Source organism: Canis lupus, chromosome X (assembly GCF_011100685.1).
Source record: "Canis lupus familiaris isolate Mischka breed German Shepherd chromosome X, alternate assembly UU_Cfam_GSD_1.0, whole genome shotgun sequence".
NCBI classification, from domain to species: domain Eukaryota; kingdom Metazoa; phylum Chordata; class Mammalia; order Carnivora; family Canidae; genus Canis; species Canis lupus.
Window position 1 is genome coordinate 109,866,722 of NC_049260.1, and position 16,885 is coordinate 109,883,606.

Genomic DNA, 16,885 nt, shown 5'->3' on the forward strand with positions numbered 1-16,885 from the left:
TATAATGCTTATAATTACAGGCTTAGGGTCAGACTCAGATTCAAATGCTGGCTCAGCTTTTTCTTGGTATCATGACCAAACACTGTACTCTTTTTCCCCCCAACCTTATTGAGATAGAGTAGACAAATAACATTAACATTGTGTAAGTTTAAGAAGTACCACATGATGACTTAAAACCTACATATATTATGAAATGATGTCCACAATAAGGTTACTTAATACCTCAATTATCTCACAAAGATACTTTTTTTTTGCATGGGTAGTGAGAACATTTGAGATCCACTGTCCTAGCAAGTTACAAGTATACAACACAGTATTGTCAACTATCGTCACCATGCTCCATTTTACAACTTCTGAAAGGGAATTTCCTTAGCTTTAAATTTGGATGATCATAGGACCTATTTTCTTTCCATGGTGGCTGTGAAGATGAATTGAGAAAATGTAATTAAAGCACTTGCTTTACTCAAAACATGTATTCATGAGATGGTTGCTATTATCATCCTTTCTCTAACTTTTAAATGTTTATCTACTTCACGTCAGCCAAACCATTTCAAATCTTCTTTCACTGTCTTGCATCTGCATTAATTTTCTCAACCAACATGTATTTATTGTGCATTACTATGTGCCTGAAACTGTATGGGCATCAAAGACAAAGCAAGGATGAAGAGAGAAATGGTCCATGGCCTTATCCGGCTTACAATCTAGTGGGCAAAGACCTGCTTTAAAAAATACAACTCAAGGGGTGTTTGGGTGGCTCAATTGGTTAAGCATCTGCCTTTGGCTCAGGTCATGATCCCCGGGTCCTGGGGTTGTGTCCCGCATCAGGCTCCTTGCTCAGCAGGGGGTCTGCTTGAGGATTCTCCCTCTTTCTCTGCCTCTCCCCACCTTCCAGCTCATGTGCTCTCCCTCACTCGCTTGCTCTCAAATAAATAAAATCTTGGGATGCCTGGGTGGCTCAGTGGTTGAGCATCTGCCTTTGGCTCCGGTCATGATCCCAAGGTCCAGGAATCAAGTCCCGCATCCGGCTCCTTGCAGGGAGCCTGCTTCTCCCTCTGCCTATATCTCTGCCTCTCTCTGTGTGTCTCTCATGGATAAATAAATAAAATCTTTTAAAATAATAAATAAAATCTATAAAAATACAACTCTTATCAATATTATGATGGAGAAATTACATATCAGTAGCTTAGCACCCAGTAATGAGTCTTAAATCATTTATGACTAGCCTCTTGCTTTGCTAATCCAGCCTGCACATGGTCACTGAATTCATCTTCCTAAAACATTGCTTCCTTCATGTAAATCTCCTCCGTCACCTTTCACTGGCTGCCCACTTCTTACGAGAGACAGCCAAACTCCTCAGCCTGGCCTTCATAAGGCGCTATAAGTACAAATACAACAGACTTTGGAGTTAGACACAGATGGATTTAAATCTGGGCTCTGCTGCTCACTGGATATGTAAACTTCAGCTCCTCTAAACTTCAGTGACCTTACTTGTAAAATAAGGAAACAATTACTCTTCCACATCTGGGACTTTTACATGGTCCTCCCCGGCCTGGGATGCCTTTCTCAACCCTTCCTCTGTCACCTCTGTCTCAATGGCTCCCATGCATCCTTCAACCAGTGCTTCAATAGCAGTGGCAGATCACGCAGAAGAGTAAAGAGATAATGTAGATGATGCTCAATGACGGTGAGGGTCTAAATCCCTGATCCAGTACAAAGTTCAGGGGAGGGGGGGTGCTTAATTCTGCTTTGCTTGGCTAAGTGAACATGGATCCCAGGCTTGGAGTGGCTCACACTCCACTGATCACTAACTACTATGGACAATTATGTGAGTGGACCCTAAGGTCATAAGACATCAGGTACAGTTGTGAGAAATCTAGAAGGGAAACTCACCAGTGAAGCAGCAGAACAAGCCACGGCAGATGTTGCACAACTGCCACACCTCTGCCTGCGGGACCAGCACTGTTTCCACTGGCCTGGTTGGAGCAGATTTTTAGGAGGCCACCAGACTCTTGGGCGCACTTTCTTGTTTAACCTGAACACGGGCCCAGAGAACTCGTCCTGCCAAACCACTATGGGGCTGATGGGTATCTGTCCTTCCACCACGTCTAGGGTCTGCATGGCCAGCTCTAGTAGTTTGTCATGTGAATGCTCCGGCCAGGGAACCAGTCCAGATTCAGATCTGAACCAAGACTGTTCCCTCCGTGATAAAGGAACTAAAAAGCTCATGCTTCTGTGTTTGTTTGATGAGGCCAAATATTCACAGGACTCTCTCAGACACCTGCTGGATCACGGAGCAACCCCTCAGGCTCTCAGGCACACTGCTGACAAATTCTCGCACATTACCTCAGCTTAGCCATAATATCAGCAGCCTCTGAAGTTCAATTCCACTTGCCTAAATACATGCCATGGGATCTTTCTCCAGCTACAAGAGGCACATTCACTCTTCTGTTTAAAAATGCTCCCTCTGACATTAACAATAAGAACACAAATTAAGATTTCCTAATGGATCTGGAAACAAACAAGGCAAAAGGGAGGGGAAAGAGCCCTACTTTATTCCATTGCATACCTTTTAACTAGCTAAAATCTGTAGGTTGTTTGAGGGCAGGCACTATCTGTGTTATTCACCTGTGTCATCGGTGACTACCACAGGATCGAAGCTAAAAGCAAGTGGTCCATAAACAGTTCTTGAACACCCATTAGGGGCCAGGTCAGGCACTTTACTAGGTGCTAAGCAGGTGCTCGGTATATGTGTGGTGAAGCGAATTGATGGTTGTCACACTTCCTTCTATCCAGTCACTGGGGCAGACCCTGGGGGGCCCTACGCACCCACTTTATACTTCGGTTCTCTGAGGGAGAAACACAGGCCCTTGTTCACCCTCAATCAGCGTGTCAAGACTCCCTTTTCCTCGATGCCTTCTTATTATTTTCAAGCATTCATACCTTTTTTTAAATAGAAGTTTCCAAGAATACTTAAGAGATGATTCAATGTCCCGAGTTTGCTAGGGAGGAGCAGATTGGTGAGATGAAGAGAATCAAAAGGAGAATCATTTCTTTTAACATCTTCATGAACCATCAGGGCGATGTTATAGAAAGAAAAGGAGAGAATCTGCATCACCTGCCTTCTGCATTCAATGGGCAGCTGGCAAGTGAAATAGCTGAGTGATGCTATTTGATGATTTATTGTTGTCACCCTCTCTTTACTCCTATTGTCTCTCCTAGGCCCATAGCAAGGGCTCAGGAGGATACTGTCCCACTGAAATTGTAGGAACATTTCCTCTCGCCGAGGAAAGATCTTTCTGGCATTTGCCTTCATGCTGGTGGGTTTGTCCTCCCCTTCCTGCTCCTTCACAATCCACTCAGGTCCACAGAATCAGAACCCGGATTCAGTGCTCTGTTGTTTTCCCTCGGATCCTCTAGCCTTTATTTAGTGTTTTATTCAGGGCTGAGGCGGTTGTTGTTGTGGCTTACATATTGGAAGGGCTTAGATGCAAAAAAAGAAAAAGCTCGTATGAGTGTGTGTGTGTGTGTGTGTGTGTGTGTGTGTGTGTGTGTGTAGAGGTGGGGGCTTATCAGAATGTGAAGAACCTGAACACTTGCTGACCGTGGGTTGAGGTTGATATGTGTGAGTAGGAGAAACACAAGGAAATGGAAGCCTATATTTAAATACAATATTCAGTGTAATGATTGTTAAGCTGATTACAATTCCCCCTGCCAGACAAAGCAAAGCACACTGTCCAGGATGTACACTGCCCTCACATCCCACAGAGCAGCCTTCTTGGCTGGGCAATGTCATCTTTTCAGCCTGTTCCTCAGCACAAAACTGCAGTCATATTGGCATTATTCTCTCCATTTCTGGAACAATGGTACCAAAGTTGCCATTCTAGGAAAGTGTGGTGAGGTTTTATGAGGAACTGATGTTTTGGGGCCCAAATGACACATGCCTGGAGAAGCCTTCTCTACGTCTCTAAGCAGAAAGCAACCAGAGTTACAAAAATGATTATACACATGGCAGGCCATGGCAAAGGCTCTGATTTCTCCAAAGAAACTTCCATGCAGCATATTTACCATCCCCTAGCCCAAAAGCCTATTTTTAGCCTTTCCTAATGTTACTAATAAATGAGTAACTAACTCACATCCCCAGGAGACTGCCCGCAATTAGAGGCATGAAGCAGAGAGCCAGGCCAGCTCCCTAAGTGAGATCACTCATTCTCAGAAAACTGGAAATGATACGATTCTGTGCGTGTATGTGTGTGTGTGTGTGTGTGTGTGTGTGTGTGTGTACGCGCGCGCGCCCGGGTCCTCACACACATGAGAATACGTGCGTGTGCCCTGGGTTTATTATCATGGAAGGAGCTAAGTTTGAGAAAGAGAGAGAATGGGAGAAGAGAAAAAGAACTAGGAGTTACCTTACAGATGACCACAGGTCCTATCGGGCCAAAGAAGTCAGCAAGATTCTTTTTGTGCATGAGTCAAAACCATTTTTCCTAGACATCTGCCAACACTTCAGGGCTCCCAATGGATGCCCAGCTACACTTTTTTTTTTTTTTGCCCGGCTACACTCTTACATGCCTTAGGCTTGATTGTGTTACCCACCAGCGTGCAAACCTCCAGTAACTCAGAATTCCGCACAGAATCACGCCCTAACTCCCTCACCACACATCATACACAGATCTCTCCACTGTTACCCTCTGTCCCTTGGCATGTGGAAGCTGAAACTCCTGATCCTCATCCCCTCACCTGTCTTCCTCCTGCCGGGCCTCGCCATCTGGCAACTCAGTACAGAACCTGGGTTTCTCTGTACCACTCCCGAATTCCAATCCACGAGCAGGTTCTACCACAAAAAGCAGCCCCCAGGTGCGATCATGCATCATCCTCATACCACCAGCGCTCCGCTGGACTCCTCCGCTAGCTTCCTAATTTATCTCTCCACTTGCATTTTTGCACTTTTCTACTTATTCACATAATGTCCAGAGCGACCCTTTATTTTTTTTTCCCCAGAGCAACCCTTTATACCCTAAATCTGATTGTGTTACTTCTCTGCTTAAAACCATCCAATGGTATCTCATGCTGCTTAGAAGGAAATCCAAACTCCTTAGCGTGGCCTACGAGGCCTTAGATGACACGGGCCCTGTCCACCTTCCTGGCTTCATCTCCTCTGACTCTCCCCCGAGGTCACTGCTCATTTCTGTCCTTCCGACAGAAGCTGCTTATGTCAGCCTTGGAGGCATTTCGCACCTCCTCTGCCCTCTGCCTGGACCACTCTTTCTTCACTGAGGTCTTACTCTTACACCTCAGAGCTGCCTAGCTGAAGAAACTGCCCCACCAGTTACTTCCCACCCATTCCCCCTGCTGTAGTTTCTTCAGAGCATTTAGGACTTTATGATATTCGCTCCACACTGGGTCACATAGGTCTTACACATCTCCTCATTCTGGCACATAATCCGCACATGACTAGGGACGTGGTCTGTCTCTTGCGCTGCTGTATCCCCTGCAGATCGTCTGGCACATAATCAGTGAATATGTGTGGAAAGGCATGATAGATCTGTTTCTAATTTTTTTTTTTTTTTGGAAGTTGGTAATTCCTCTTTCCTCCCCAGTTTCAGTATTTAGAATCTGGACTGATGCAGTTGATTAAATTATGAGGGTGGGGCTGCTTGGTGGATTCCTACCCAAGCCTGGGAGTTCTGCAGGCCCTAAGCTTGATGACCATCGTGCACTTCTCTCTGTTATACATCACCAGGAAACCTGCACAGCACACTGGGGAGCTTAGCATGCTGTGGGCAGAGCTGGCTGTGGCAGGAGCCAGGGCAGAGGGTTACAAGTTCCCCCCACTTTGATGCACCTTTTCCATAGCATGCACCTTTTCCCTTTATGTCCATAGCAGTCCCCTTGTCAGGAGCCATCCTGGACTCTTGCGAACCTCTGAGCTTTTGAATACACAGTGCTTCTTTTCTCTCTTCCATGCGTTATCAACATCCCAAACTCCTACAGATCCTTCAAAATCCAGTATAAACATTGCTGCATCTGCAAATATTTCTCTTACTCTCATTCCTTCCACTGGTTCTCACAATATATCTTACAGGTCAATCAAAAATCACAAAGCAGGGCAGCCCGAGTGGCTAGCGTTTTAACGTGGCCTTCGGCCTAGGGTATGATCCTGGAGACCTAGGATCGAGTCCCATGTCAGGTTCCCTGCATGGAGCCTGCTTTCTCCCTCTGCCTGTGTCTGTGCCCCTCTCTCTGTGTGTGTCTCTCATGAATAAATAAATAAAATCTTTAAAAAAAATCACAAAGCAATGTGATGACTTCCCTTCTAAAGTGTAAGCTCCATGAGGTCAGGGACTAGGTTTTCCCATTTACACAGGGTTCGTGGATTCATTTTTCAATTCAGTCATTCATTAGATATTTCTTGAGCACTTGCTATTAGGAAAATAATCCAAGACCAGTGTTCTTTCCATGATGACACGCACCACAGTTACTGATAGTGAGTCCAGTTGAATTTCTAGTTAGTTTAAAGGTGTCAGAAATCATGCAAATTAAATAATGAATTCCTTGCTATTTTGAATCCATGCATATCTGAAGAATCAAGTAAACTGGAAGCTTTCTGAGAACAGAAACCCAGATTGTAGTACAGAGAGATACACAGATGGAAATTACGAAGACCAGGTTAGTGGCATGTAAGGCAAAGTGAGGAATGCCAACTGACATCTAACAGGACTTCCAGAAGGAGGTAATAGAGAGAAGGGGAAAAAAGAAAACAATTTAAGATGTAATGGCAATCATTTCCCAGAATTGAAGAAAAAGATATGACTCCTCAGACTTAAAACATACTAAGTTCCAGGAAGGATATACCTTTGTCATGAAATTCGTACATTGTAGTGAAATTATAGGACCTTGAAGAAAAGCAAAAAATATTTAAAGTGAAGAAGAGCAAAAAAAGTGCCTACAAAAGATAGACAGTTGGGCTGAAAAAAGACTTCTCATGGGCAGCAAATGGAGTAGTGTTTTTAAAGTACTAAGGTTGGCAGCCGGATCTAATGGGTCTCTAACCCATCAATCAAAGAGTGAAAGTAAAATTCCAACAGCTTCGGACAAAGGGAGACTTAGTTTACTTCTTAGAGAACTTCATTACAAGGATATACTATGGTTCAAAAGGAAGGCAACTGAATGCAAATGAAAGGAGTCGAATGTAAGGGAACTAATGGCAGGCAAAGAAGTTGCTAGCGAATCTAAATAAATACTGATTGGGAGATCAAAGAAAAAACATTCCAAGTTCCTTACAATTCTCGGGAGGAACGTAGAGAAATGGAATAGCTTTAGATTTGTAAAGCTAATCATATGTCTTAACATTTAAAGACAAACCAGTAAAATAACAGAACTAGACACCTAAGGGAAGTCTGTTCTCGGTTGTAGAAATCTAGGTTCTAGGATGTCTTGATACGATTCAAAAAACTTTGAGCCCACTGACTTGCAGATTTAATGATGTCAGATACTTCTGCTAGATTGCTGGAGGAGGGCATTCTAGAGTGGTTATTTTGATGCTTATACCAAAGGGTAAACGTGGCACCTGTTATGTGTCTTCCTTACAAATGTTGGCACCTGTTACGTGTCTTCCTTACAAATGTTCTTAATGTTGCCGATCAACTGACAAAGAAACAGAGGGAATGTTTCACTTACCATAGTAATTCAATCTCATTCTCATCTCATCTGCCCCTTGTTCTCTGAAGGAAACCATCCTTCCTTTTCTTTCTTTCTTTCTCTTTCTTTCTCTTTCTTTCTTTCTTTCTTTCTTCTTTCTTTTTCTTTCTTTCTTCTTTTTCTTTCTCCTTCCTTCCTTCCTTCCTTCCTTCCTTCCTTCCTTCCTTCCTTCCTTCCTTCCTTCCTTTTTTCTTTTTTGAGAGAGTGAACAAGTGAGCAAACTAGCTGGGGGCAGGGCAGGAGCAGAGGGAGAGGGACAAACAGACTCGGTGCTCAGCGTGGAGCCCGATGTGGAGCTAGATCACACAACCCTGAGATCATGACCTGAGCCAAAATAGAGTCGGAGGCTCAACTGACTGAGCCACCCGGGAGCCCCCATCCTTCCTTTTCTAACAGGATTCACTCTGTCCTGCAACCTCTCTTTCCAAAGATATTCTCACAATCTCATTTTCACTAACCCTTTTACTTTCCATCCATCAACTTTTTACCTATTTTTAGGGAAGGAAAAAAAATTCTAAAACAAATTGGAGCTCTGCTTATTCCCCAACTTTCTGTCAGGCCCCAACTTTCTGTCGGGGCAATAACGAATAGAAAGGAAAGAAGAGGAAGAACTGAAAAACCATGGTGATGAAAACTCTGCATAAGAAATGACTTGGTAGGGATGCCTGGGTGGCTCAGTGTTTTGAGTGTTTGCCTTTGGCTCAGGTTGTGATCCCAGGGTCCAGGGATCAAGTCCCTCATTAGGCTCCCGGTAGGGACCCTGCTTCTCCCTCTGCCTATGTCTCTGCCTCTCTGTCTCTCATGAATAAATAAATAAAATCTTAAAAAAAGAAATGCCTTGGTAGAAATTCTTAAATACCATAATGACATTTATGCAGGCAGTGGTTTATTGAAATCTATGAAGGAATTCTAGATGTATTGGCTACTAGCCTCTGTAGTGAAAGCAAAACATAAATGGTGTGCAGTATCACCTAAATGCTTACATAAAACCATAAAATCATTTATAGGCACCTTTGAGAGACCCATCACTATATTTTGCTAAATCCTCCTAGTTTAAAAAAAAAAGATTTATTTTTTTTTTTTTTTTAAAAAAAAAAGATTTAATTAAGTATCAAAAGAACCAACAGAAAAAAAAAATGTTATGTCTCATGTGGAATATATCAGTGCCTGATGATTAATATTTGAATCTAGAGAACTGGATTAGACAGTCAACTTTTCATTATCTGTTACAGTAGGAAAAGAGTTTAAATGAACATCAATTTCAGAGAAGCTGAGATTCGCTACTGTTTCTGGGAATGGTGGAAAGAAAAAGGAGGAGTGCCTGTCTGGCTCAGTCATTGGAGTGTGGGGGACTCTTGATCTTGGGGTTGTTGAGTTTAAGCTCCACATTGGGTGCAGAGATTATTTTTGAAAAAGGAGGGGAAAAATGATCTGGTTCCCAGTGAAACAATCTCCAATCTCTACCAGTTTAAAAGAAGCTTAACAATTAAAAACAGGAAAAAAATACTAGTTACCAGGCATTGGTGATTGTCCCTTGCTTACAAGCTTCTAGGACATAATAAAAAAGTGGCTCTCCAAATTCCCACTACTGAATATGCCAATAGTTAAATCTTTAGGTTGCTATTCTGCTGGAAAATGTTATTGTAGAACGGAAGACAAGAAAACTGACAAGTCTATAAAAAATTAAAATGGTAAAATGAACAGGGACCAATAAAACTATACTCTACCAGCTGAAAAGCAATCACCTTGTCTAGGGAAGCTGTTTCTCCTGGTGCAGTGACGTCCACAACTGTTTAGCAGGGCATAACCCAGCACCCTGGGGTGTTAGTGTTTGGAGGCTCCCCACATATCTCACCCACACTATAAGTCAGGCTGAGAACTCTTCTCAAGTAATTAAAGTATCTGCATTCACATGGTTTGTATCATTGTTTCATGAAAGAGGAAAATGTCTTCAGGCTGCATCATGATTATTGCTCCTTCCAAATAAGAATTCCCCAAACTCCAAACTAGTAGGTCAAAAGGACATTGACTTGTGTCAGGATACTTTAAGTGTGATGACACAGAAGCAGTGCAGCTGAAGTTCCAAGGAAGCACAGCACCATTTCCAGGAGGACACAGGTTTTGTAATTGCATTGGTGTGTCTGGGTGGGAAGGGGTGGGCTGGGAGGGGGCCTGTGGCTGGGTTCAGAATAAAACATGGTCAGAACAGCAACAATATTTCCGACAATGACACAAGGTGACAGGTGCGAACTGAATTATTTAGAATATCTATTATCCTTTGCATACATGTGTTGAGCACCTGGCAGGTTCTAGGCTCTTTGCTAGGTACTAGGAAAACAGAAGGATTCAAATGGAGGACCTGCCCATCAGCTACTCTCATTCCAGCACGATGGTTCTCAACAGCACTGGCTGCACAGTAAAACTCTGGGTGGGAACAATGAAAATTCTTAATTCAGTGATTCTTGATCTTAGACACACATTAAAATCTCCTCAGCCTTGGGTATGCCTGGGTGACTTGGTTGTTTAAGTGGCCAACTCTTGGTTTCAGCTCAAGTCATGATCTTCGGGTCATAGAATCAAGCCCCATGTCGGGCTCTGTGCTCAGCAGGAAGTCTGCTTGAGGATTCTTTCACTCACTTTCTCTCTCTCCCTCTCATCATCTCCCTCTGACCCTCCTCCTGTTCACATCCACTCACTGTCTCCCTCTCTAAAATAAATAAATAAATCTTTAAAAAAACAAAATCCCCTCAGCCTACCCCCCCCCCCAGACATTCTGGCTTACATGGCCAGTGGCAGAGCCAGCACACTGGTAATTTTTAGAAGCCCTCCCAAGTGATTTTCATGTACAACCAGGAAGACAACTCCCAAGCTAGTTGGGAGAAGAGACATGTGCATCCCAAGAGAACAAATCACATGGGCTAATTTTCTTCCTTGATGATTTATGACTTGAACTGATGAGAAGTATGAGGTGTCTGGGTGGCTCAGTAGGTTAAGCATCTGCCTTTGGCTCAGGTCATGATCTCGGGGTCTTGGAATCAAGCCCCACGTCAGACTCCCTGCTCAGCGGGGAGCCTGCTTCTACCTATGTCTCTCTCTCTCTCTCTCTCTCTCTCACATTCTGTCTCTCATGAATGAATAAATAAAATCTTTAAAAAATGAAAAGTAAGAGTTTGTTAAAAAATAAGAAAGATAGTTGGAAAGCAAAAAAAAAAAAAGGAAGAAAGATTTTTCTCTTACATAACAGGAATCCAAGTGTCAGGAGTCTGTACTATTAGGGATTTACTTATTATCTACAGATCAATATGAAAGATAGAAAAGTACTTTGAAATCTCAGTAGTTTCACCATAGATGTAAATACAGTTGCAACCCAACCGGAAGGGAAGAAAGAATGGCTCAGGAAATCTAAGTGATTTGAACGCTGAGAAGGGACCTAGGTCCAGAGAGGGCTGGGTAGCACAGAATTTCCCTACAATTGGGGATTCTTGGGCCAAGGATCTGACTGACCACAGAATCCACGGAATAAATTTTGCTGAAGCTTGCCTTTGATAACAAGGCAGGGACCCCTTGAATCTTCCATGGAAACAGAGTCTCTCTCTCTCTCTCTCTCTCATATGTAGGTCTCCTCTAAAAGGAATAACAGAACTCTGTAATTGGCTAATTAGAATACAAACATATGATAGAGACTTTAATTTTCATAAACACACGATAATGATGTGACTACTCTGACGATGGATCGCACCAGGTGCTGCTCATGGATAAGCTATGCTCAGGATGGAAACAAGCGAGACTCCCTGTGCTTCCCCAGCCAGCATGCTCACAGAACCACAGAGCCCGGGGAAGGAAATGATCTCTGAGGGGGCTTTAGGGACTTTCAAATGCACATATCAATGTTCGCTGCCCTTGGGGACCTCAGGAGTTTGGTGGGCTGCTTTTACTTGATGCGGTGTTTGGGTTTGATGCATTTTCATCGCATTTTATTTTGGGAGGAGGAATAGATGTGCATTGCACTTTGCAATGATATTGGGGAAGAGGCCTAAGCATGTCAGTACACAGGGTGGCCCGGGCCACATCTCCTGCAGGAGAAAGTCAACAACATAGCAGGTCTGAATGGTCATTAATCTTTGCTCCCAAATCTTTTTTTTTTAATAATAAATTTATTTTTTATTGGTGTTCAATTTGCCAACATACAGAATAACACCCAGTGCTCATCCCATCAAGTGCCCTCCTCAGTGCCCGTCACCCATTCACCCCACCCCCCGCTCTCCTCCCCTTCCACCACCCCTAGTTCGTTTCCCAGAGTTAGGAGTCTTTATGTTCTGTCTCCCTTTCTGATATTTCCTACCCATTTCTTCTCCCTTCCCTTCTATTCCCTTTCACTATTATTTATATTCCCCAAATGAATGAGAACATATAATTCTCCCAAATCTTCAAGGAAGGGGACTCCCCTTACCTATCTGGCAGTATGGCCTCACCAGCAAGCCACAACTGTGCCGAAGAATGTGGCTCTTTCCACCGACAGAGCCACATGGCCATAGTCTGCTCTGTGAGTTTGGATTCATGGGGACCAGTTCGTGGGTCGGTGTGAGATAGGTTAAAGAGATACAAAGGAAGCTTATCCACCCCATGAGGCCATTTTTGTGAAAGAGCTTTATAGAGTTGGGGAAGAATCATGGAAAGAAATCCCTAAGAATTCAATTTAAAATATTATACAGGGAATGAACACACAGCCTGGCCTGTCAGCCATGGTTTGCCTCCAGGCCGGCGATCACAGCCCAGCTCTGCCACTTACTCATGTTGTGACCCCAAAATCACAGAGGATAGTCACTTAAGCCCTAAATCAAACTTTCCTGAACTGCCAAAATGGGGATAAGGAGAGTGCAGTTGCTGAAAGGGTAGGGGGTTCATGTGCAGCATTCAGAAAATATTGTTGCCCTTGGTGTACTCATTGTCTTGTTGATACTAGGTTCAGTCTTTACCAATGAATGGATGGTGAGAGATTGGCCTCTTGCCACGTGCCAGGCACGGTTCTAGGCCCTGAGAACACAGTAACGAATGAAACCAAGTCCCTGTTTTCTTGGACCTTACATTCTAGCAGGTGAGACAGAGAAGGAGAAAAATCAGTAAGCAGATAGAAAGCCTAACGTCAGGTAGTGATGTGTGCCAGTTAGAATAATGGAGGACAGAGAGACGGTCGGTGTCAGGGAAGACCTCACTGAGGGTGACATCTGAGGAGAGACCTGAGGTTTCAATGCTCCCAGGGACCAAGACACCGATTTTTTCCTCAACTTAATCACTTAGGCAACCGGTGATGCAGGCTCCCTGGGCCTGCAGTTCTGTGTCTCCTTCCCCCAGCATTCAGGTTTTGGTCTCCCAGGGTTGTGCGATTTTGCTGCCAGCACCACACAAAGGCAGGCAAAAAAAAGCCTCATTTGCAGCCCAGCTTAAAAAAAGAGAGAAAAAAAAAGAATTTTTGAGTTTGGCAGATTGTTATTCCACCTGCCGATCCCTAAAGAATAAGCTACTACCTTTTTTTTTTCCCTCTTCTAAAAATAGATGGCTGCTTCAGTAAGGTGCTGCGTAACAAAGAGGCTGCATGGCTCTCGAGCCCATTTAATTCCTATTATTCAAGTCGGCCAGGATAGTCTCATTGGCTCCTGCCTCCCCAAGGAATTGTGGCCACATGATGAGACAGTGAGGCGCATAGGACGCCTGGTAGGAAAAGCCTTGGGGAGGTGTCGCGGGGGGCGGGGGGCAGCCGGGGGTGGCAGGGGAGCTTCTTAGCTCAGCTTAACTAACTGGAGCGGGAGCTACTCTCTCCCAGTGCACAGGATGGTACAGCATCACTCCATTAAGGCAGAATCAACTGGAAGGACGGTCTGCCTTGTGTCCGTCCCCCTCAGTCGCATCCCCACGAGCACCCCCCCCCCACTCCCCTTCTCTAACAGACTGATATCAAGACTGTGGGCTGGGAAGGGACAGGAGTTAAAGCGGGCGCTGCAGCTGGAGTTCCAGTAACTCAACCTTGAGGAGAAAGAACAGAAGCTGAGTCAAAATGCCCTGGGGCCTAGGCATCACATTCCCGACATCAACAGGACTGTAGAAAGCATCCCCTGTGGCCTTTTCATTTTCTGCTCTGGTTTCCAGCTGGCAAGAGGGCTGGCTTAGAGGCCCAGCTTCATTCAGATAGTGGCCGCTGCCACTGAGCACGCTCCCCGAGGGGGAGGGCTGGGAGGTGCTTTTGGGGATTTCCCCTGAGAATCTAGCACCTTCTTGGCTTTCTGTTCTGGGTCATCTTAGTGATCTCATTTGTTTCTGATCTCATAATTACACCTGTTTTCTTCCTGAGCCATATGGGGGCGGGAAGGGGCAGGGGTTGGGAAGTCACTGGCACCTTGACTGGGTTTTGAGAATTAAAAACCTAATTACCACTTATCAAAAATCAAATAAGGATGCTGATTAGAAAGGCAGCCTGGGTCACCTGGCTGGCCCAATTGGTAGAACGTGTGGCTCCTGATCTAGGGGTTGTGAGCTTGAGCTCGCATTGCATATAGAACTTAGTTTAAAACATAAATAAATAAAAATACAAAATGGGACGCCTGGGTGGCTCAGCAGTTGGGCACCTGCCTTCAGCTCAGGTCATGATCCCAGGATCCCGGATCAAGTCTTGCATCAGGCTCCCTGTGAGGAGCCTGCTTCTCCCTCTGCCTATATCTCTGCCTCTCTCTCCATCTATGTCTCTCATGAATAAATAAGTAAATCCTTAAAAAGATAAAAAAGAAAATTATAAAACAAAGGCAGCCTGACATGGTCAAGAAAAGCATCACATGTGAGGCCAGAAGACCTGGGTTTCAGTATATCCCCAAGTAGATGCAAGAAAATGCACTGGGAGAAGACAGAAAGGAAGGAAATATGCCCAAATGGTAATAGTGGATATATCTGTGGAGTGGGATTACGAGTGGTTTTTTCTTCTTTATCATTTTCCATATTTTTCAGAGTTTATCTAGTAAGTATGTCAAATCAGAATGCTGACATCATATAAGATAAAAGACTGGCATTAAAATCTCATGTTAGGGGTGTCTGGGTGGCTTAGGCAGTTAAGCATGTCCCTTCAGCTCAGTTTGTGATCTCAGGGTCCTGGGATGGAGCCCCACATCGAGCTCCAAGCTCAACTTAGAGTCCTTGAGTTTCTCTCTCCCTTTCCTTCTACCCCTCCCTCCTGCACTCATGTGCACGTTCTCTCTCTCTCTTTCTCTCTTTCTCTCTCTCTCTTCCTCTCAAATAAATAAACAAACAAATCATTTAAGAAAAAGTCTCCTTTTAATCATTTATGACTTGTGTCACTTTGGAGCCTAGTACAGTCCCTTCTTTGGGTCCTTAGTCTTCTCATTTATAAAAGAAAAGGCAGGGATCCCTGGGTGGCGCAGCGGTTTGGCGCCTGCCTTTGGCCTAGGGCGCGATCCTGGAGACCCAGGATCGATTCCCACGTCGGGCTCCCGGTGCATGGAGCCTGCTTCTCCCTCTGCCTGTGTCTCTGCCTCTCTTTCTCTCTCTGTGACTATCATAAATAAATAAAAATATTTAAAAAAAAAGAAAAGGCAGAAATTGGAGGAGGAGACTTTAGCTCTAATGTGCAGTGTTACTAACACATTTTGAGGGGTAATAGTAGTAGATTTAGGCAATTTAAAGAGCTGGAACATTACCACAATTTCAAGTCACTGACCAGAGTTGCCATGCGCTGTAGGAACTAATCCGTTCCGCAGGGTTCTGACATTGAGTCCAAGAGCTAGCAGGTGTTGCTATTATCCTACATTTGCTTGTGAGTCAGCCTGGTCTTGGGTCTTGATGTGTGGGATTAATAACAAACTATTCAGAACATCTGCCTTCAGCTGATACAATCTGTTTATTTCAAATCCTGCCTTGGAGTGTTCATCAGAAACATATATAACAAAGTACGTCAATTATCTCATTTAATGCTTGCAATCACACTATTAAACAGGGATATGCATTATCACCCCCACTTTGTGAGTGATGAAACAGGCTCCGAGAGGCTCGCACCTAGGTACCAGCATTTGAACCCACGTCTGCTCAGACATGCTAAGTGCAACTCCACCAATGTGGCTGAAACAAAACTGTGGGCAGTAGAGTTTACTGGGGGCGTCACAGAGCTTCTAGCTGTCTCTATCTGGTTTTCCGCCATGACTCAGGGACTTCAAATCCTCTGGAAGAAGGATTTGTTATTGTTGTGCTTTTTCCCTCAGTCCCTGGGGCATAAAGACAATGATCAGCACTGCAAGAGCCTCTACCACAGTCACTCCCATCCAGGGCCAGAGGCCTGGGAGGCTTGGGGGTGAGTGTGGAGGAGGCCGAGAATCCCCAGTGAGAGCAGGTGGTGATTATGCCGGGATCGGGCTCCTCCCGTTTGAGAATTCTAAATGCAGGAGAGAGGGAAAGATGACAGAAGGCCCCATGGCAGGCTCCTGGGTGTAAGACTGAATGACATGTCAGTAAGAAACTTCCTGACTTTGTTTCATGGTCCCAGTTCAATTCAGTCCCAAAGTAGAGCCGTTAAGATTCAGGGCATTAAATTAACACTGGATTGTGATGAACACGGGCAGCCTCTGGAAGGTACTGCTCCCCAACTTTGGGCTAACATGATGTTTCTCTCACAAGGGCCAGTAACAGCAGTGACAGTGAGTGTGGTAGAAAAACAGCAGCATTTCCAAGTGGTGTGAGTGACTCTATAACTTGCTTATTAAGTGACAGCGGATGAGTCCTATAATCTCTTTGAACTCCACTTTCTGTACTAATAAAATGAAGACAATAAATCTATCTTGCAGCATGTTTATGAAGATTAAATGTGCACATTTTCCTAAAGCATGGAGAAACTATTTTCTAGATATGTTAATGGGTAGTTGGTGCCTATGTATGTGAATCAGGAAGAGTACCATGATCTAAAGATTTCTGAAAATAATGAAGTTATTGTATTTGTAGTCTTACACACCAACTTCTCAGTCTATCGTGAAGTCTAGAATCTGCTCAGAAGTGCTGTGGACAGCTCAAGGCCGGCCAAGAGTGCTAGGCTGACCCAAGGGAACCATTCTGGATCACCAACTTCTTGAGAGTGTCTAGACCAAGTGTATTGATCAAGCTATGACCCACAGGTCCTCCTACCTTTGCCTAAGGGGCA

At 44.3% G+C, this 16,885-nt stretch overlaps 1 protein-coding gene across 4 annotated transcripts in view; it reads right to left on the reverse strand.

Moving 5' to 3' along the window:
• The window catches only part of FGF13 (fibroblast growth factor 13), a 523,263-nt gene that overhangs the window by 254,358 nt on the left and 252,020 nt on the right, over positions 1-16,885 (reverse strand). The gene's annotated exons all lie outside the window — the stretch shown is intronic.